Raw genomic sequence first — 6120 nt, 5'->3', positions numbered from 1 at the left:
ACTCTACAAATATAATCTATTACATTTTGAGTGTTTTATAGTTCACACAAAGAGTTTATATATATATCATTGTATTTGTTCCTTATGATGATCCTGTGAAACAAAAAGTATGATTCCTGTCTTACAGATAAGGAAACTGGGTGTCACAATGATTAAATGGTTTGTGGTTGATCACATAGCTAGTGTCAGAGTTGGGACTGAAACATGTTTCTTTTCATTTGAAATAGTTTTCCCTTTCAATTGTACCACATTGACATTTAAGAAACTTTTACTGGTTTAGACAGTAGTTTTAAACCCAATTTTGGCCCTGTTTATATCACTTACATTAATAATTCTCAGTTTCTTCATCCATTAAATAAAAAGGTAGAACCAAACAATTTAGTCCCTTTCCAGGTTTTAAAATATTTGGTTATATAGTTCTAATACTAAGTAAATTAAGACTCTCCCAACTCCATCTCATCTGAAATATTAAGGCTGACATATTTTCCTTATTTATCATGAAGAATTACGCATGCATAGATTCTTCTTTAATCACTGATTATTGCTTAAATGGCCTTTTCCTAAGAATAGCTGGATGAACCTCAAAATAGTGGTGTAAGAATATGTAATCGTGTGATATAATGATATTAAAGTAATTCATGAAGTTTTTGAGTTTACTTTCTATTCCATAAAATTATTTTGTCTCAATTAAAAACGGAGACCTAAAAGCTAAACTGCCAGAATGTAATGTTATCATAAATTACTGTATATACTAAGTCACTCTCATAAAATTTTTATGCTTAATACATTCTTTCCAACTAATAATTGCTTTCTGTTGTTCCAAAGAATTAATGTGAATAAAACATAAAGTATTATCTTTTTCAACTGGATGTTTTTGGCTTCTCTGTTTACATCGAGCCTTTTAAAAGAAGTGGTAGAGAAATATATTATAAAATGAACTCTGGACTATAATGCTCTCTTCCTTTTCTTGGCTAATGGCATCATCGTTTACCTGCAGTTTAGAAAACTTGGATCACTCGGAATTTTCTCAATTCCATGATCTCACCCATGCCCCAATATTCCCAAATTTTATCTACCACTAAAACATCCCTTGAATCTGATGGCTTCTGTGTACTACCAATGTCATAATCTCTTGTTGGACTATTGAAATTGATTTCTATCAGGCCTCTTGTCACCAGGCTGTCTCACAGCATCCTTTTCTAAGTGATCTTCCTAAAACACAAATTAATCATTTCCCTCTGAAGGGTCTTAAAAAAAACTTTCACTATTCCGTTTGTTTGTTTGTTTTACCTTCTAGATAATGACCTGACCTCTTAGCATATAGTTTCTTCATGATTTGGTTCTAGGGTCCTTCTCTTCAATCTTATTTCTGAGCCCCACTACTATATACCATATGCATGAATCAGTCATACAAAATTGTACTTAGGGATCCATGTCTTTGTGCATGTTTTTCTTGTTTGCTATTTCTGTACAGCTCTCCCTGACTGCCTCCCACTATGGAGAACCCATACTCATCCATTCACAACTCAAGTATTAGTTACTCTGTGAAGATCCCTCTGGCCTTCCCTTCTGGCAGAGCAGAGTTAAGTAGCCTATCACTGTAATATTGTTGGTTTTGTGCATGTGTCTTCTATAGGATTTCTGCTGCACCTTAATCAGTTATTTACCTGTCCATATTGCTCATTGGACTGTGAGATCTTTAGCCTATATCTGATTCATTTTCTATCCCACAGCCAACAATATGCCTCATACGTTAAGTTATAAAATAGACATATATTGAATGAATAACAAATGCAAAAGTTTAATATTGACCCCAAAGTTTATTGAGTATGTTCTTCACTGGTCCCTAAATCAAAGTTAGAGTCAACAATGTTGGTGACTTAAAATAGTTGACATGAAAGACACAAATGATGTGGGAGCATTAATTAACAATATGGGCCACAAACTGACAAGGCTTATGTATATAACTAATGGCCAACTAAATGTTTATACAGCATGTGCTACAAATTCGGGGGCAGAGACTGTTTGGTGAGCTAGAGTGATTTGGTAAAGGTTTTTGAAGGAGTGATTTAAGCCAAGATGGAAAAAGTATCTAGGATTTGAGAGCTAAAGAGGAAGGGAGAAGGTATTGGGGAAAGGGGGGAAATGTGATGAAAGGCATAGAGACAGAAGTGAGTAGAGTTCATAAAACAGTGAGTTGACAAATTATGCTATACTGGAAAATGAGGATGTGGCCACATTGTGCACGGCTCTTTGTGATCTGTCAATAATTACAGATCATATCTGGAAAGCAGGGGTAAGCCATGACAATACATTTGGATAGGGAAATGTAATAAGAGTTGTGCCATTGAAAGAAAATATTTCAATGTCGATACCACTGGAAGGCTCCTGCTGGTGCATTTCAGGACTTGCCGTAAGGTGGAGTTAGTAAAAATGTATAAGGAAGACTGTGGAACAGTCTTAGTGTTAGTGTTCAATTCGACACAGGGCTGCTGGTTAAAGAAAACAACTAAAAACAACTCAGGTTCAAATTGGGAAAATCAAGTGATAGAGGTAATAATGACTAGTATATATTGAACACACTAAGAATCACATTTTGATGTGTATCATTTCTAATCTCTACAAAAAAACTTCAAGTTAACTGTTGCCCCATTTTTTTTAATGATAAGAAGATGGCATTCAGGGAAACTAAGTAACTTGCCTTAACTTAGACCCTGATCTTTTACTTTAGTTCTTATGACAAAATCCTTATCTTACTGCCTATCCCTGGATGTGATCATCTTCTCAGAACCAAAATACCTCAAAACTTTTAAAATCAAAGCTAAAAAACTTAAACAAAACAAAACTATAAAGCTGAGACCGTCTTCTAGAACTTTCAGTATCATTATGATATAGGATATGGTTTGGCCAAACTTCTTGTCTCTACTTGTTTTTGGCTTTTCCCTCCTATCCCAAGCACAATGTTTAGCTTCCACTTTCTGGTCACTCCCAGTGTAGCTTGTTCTATTGCTCAAAAGTGTATCTTCTGGAAGCAGGGTTCAAAAAAACAAAGGAAGTGAAATGGAGCAGCCAATTCACAGAGAATAATGAATTTCATTGTTAATTGTGAATCACCAATGCAATCTCCAGGAGGAACTATTCATCCCAATATTGAAAATGTGGGATAAGAGTTCAAGAGGCAGATCAAAACTGCAAAATACAGGCCTTAATCTAGAGGAATTTATTGATGGAGTTGAAGCCAAATGGGAGCTCCAATAGAGAAGATAGAAAAGAGCAGGATAGAAGACTGAAACTAAAGCAATACATACCATTAGGGGGCAGCCTAGAAAGAGAAGCCATCAGTAGGAGCAAGAGAGGGAAGTGATGCAGACTACAGATGTCTTCAATGATGGGGTAGTCAAGAATGTCAATTCTTGTGAAAGATCAGGGAGGATAGGAATAAAGAAAAGATGAATGAACTTGTAAATCAGGAAATAATCAGTGACCTTTGAGAATGTGGCTTTAGCAGTATGCCTAAGCTTTGACATCCTCTTAATTATCCACTGTTTAGTCCAATGGCTTAAATAGAAAATTATTTCTAGACTTAAACCGTAAACTGGAAAAGTTTCAGCACAAGTGAAACCCTTTTTGCCAGTATAAACTACCACCGGTCCAAAAAAAACTATGAAACAAGAAATGCTTACATATAGTCTTTGTGTGCCAATTCCTTTCTGCAAATTAGTGCCTTTCTTTCTGTGACTGCCCATGTAGAAAGCTGCACCCATTCCAAAAACTGTATCTCTGCTTCCTCCCTCATCATTCTTTTATTCATCCATCCATTCATTTATTCATTAATTGAGTAAATAAACATTTATGACTTGTCATTTCTGTCTGTTGCTTTCAATAATGCAATGAAAATATTTATGTTATTGAGGCTCTGTCATCTCTGCCAAAAACAGTAGAAGCAAAAGAGGTGAACTTTCTTTGACAAGCCATAACAATATTGTGTTTTATTTTCCATAATGTAGATTAAAAATAATAGAGTAGAAGGAAACCCTAAGAAAATCGAAGGAAAAAGGATCTTTTTCCAACAAAAAGTTTATTTCCAGGGAGCATTTATGGCTTTAACTTCAGATTTAATCAGAGGTTTGGTTGGCCAAAATTATTATGTTGACATTTGTCTTTGAGGTCAACAACCTCCCCTTTCTTATTTAATTTATTTATTGCACTAAAATTCTTCCCCATTCTTTTGTCTCCTATCAACACCCATTTAGAAAGTGCCCAGATCAGTCATCAACACTTCATTTTAACTTGAAGTCAGTGAGAGTATTTGCGTTTTAAGTCTTCATTCTAATCATTGAGTAAATAGACTTTAACTCCTTAAAGAAATGTTAGGACTGTCAATCAGAAAGGAAAGGAACTATTTTCAAGGAAGTGCTCCCAGAGCCCCTAATATTATGTCACAAGAAAGACAGATCTCCCAACTGCCTACTACTTTCCTCCAGTATAGCAAGATGGTGCTTATACAGTTAATCTTTGCTGACAGAAATGGCAAAATGTAAAGGAGATGCTTTCAGGAAAAGCTTTAAAAATTATATTATCCTTTGGGAGGTTTTTTGAAGGCACACTTCTTTTTAATCACTTATTTTGGATTGTATACAATGGCCTTAGTATATTGATGTATTTTCTCTCAGCTTTTACATCTGAGTTATTGCTCTTCGAGATGATGTTATAACCAAGGATTTTAAAAAATCACCTCATATTTTTTTATTCAATGATAATAAATATGGTCTTTTCAGTAGTTATCCTAGAAAACTCTTTGTAGGGAAGTCATCAAAGCCAGTTTTAGGCAAGGCCAATCTGAACCATGTGCTGATATATTTTTAACGCTTTAACTGTAGTTAATAATACTGTGTTATATATTTGAAAGTTACGGAGAGCATAGATCTTAAAAGTTTTCATAAATTTTTAGCACTAGATTCTGGAGCTATCATGTATCAATATTTTAAATGTATTCTAATGGTTTTCATTCCTCCCCCAAAAACAAATGGTTTGTTTAGCTATAACAGAAAATTTAACAAGTATGTATGAGTTTTTTAGAAATACTATCCTTAGTCTACAGTGTTTAATGTTTTATTAATTTTACCTTGTATTAATCTAAGAAGTAATTGAGGTCAAATGTCAAGTGTTCATGAATCACTTTCCACCACAATTGATTTTGCTTTCTACTTTATTTTCTGAAGTTACTACAAAAACAGAATACTTGTAAACCTGGATGAAATCTTACAGAATAGGTTGTTTATTCATTTATTCAACAAATGTTTACTTAAAAGGGCTCTTTCATATGACATTATGATGGATATTAGGCAATGATATGCCTGCTCTCATAAAACTTGAAGCTGTCAGATCTTCAACAAAACAAATTGTTAACATTTATGAAGCACTTACTCTGTGGAGGGCATTGTTATAAGGGCTCTATATGTTATCTCTGTATGTTTAATTCTCACAACTCTATGACATAGGGACCATTATGGTCCCCAATCTACAGATGAAGAAGTAGCAGATTAGAGCTGAAAGGAAGGTGCTTATTCACCCAGCCTTGTAGGTGGCAGAGTCAGAATTTTAACCCATGTAATTTGGGTCCAGAGCCTGCACTTTTAAACAAAGGAGTCACACACAGAGCTATAAAATCACCACTATGCTAATCATTATGAAGGAGAGAGATATAGTACTACAAGAACATATAATGATTGATTTGGAAAAATGGGAAACCTGGTCAGTGGCTGCTGATATCTTGAGAATGAGCTAAAGTTAACCAGTTTCTCATTTTCTTTATAACCAAGGAATGATTGACATATTACCTTATATTAGTTTCAGGTGTACAACATAATGATTAGATATTTGTGTATTTTGCAAAATGATCATCACAATAAGTCTAGTTACCATCCATCACCATACATAGTTACAAATTCTTTTCTTGGGAGGAGCACTTATAACATCTACTCTCTTAGCAACTTTCAAAAATGCAATACAGTATTATTAACTATAGTCACAATGCTATATATTACATCCTCATGACTTACTCATGTTATAACTGGAAGTTTGTAACTTTTGACCCCCTTCACCCATTTTTCCGACCTC

This window comes from Panthera uncia, chromosome C2, assembly GCF_023721935.1.
Source record: "Panthera uncia isolate 11264 chromosome C2, Puncia_PCG_1.0, whole genome shotgun sequence".
NCBI lineage: Eukaryota > Metazoa > Chordata > Mammalia > Carnivora > Felidae > Panthera > Panthera uncia.
The sequence above is the reverse complement of the archived record's forward strand: the minus strand, read 5'-3'. Positions refer to the sequence as shown.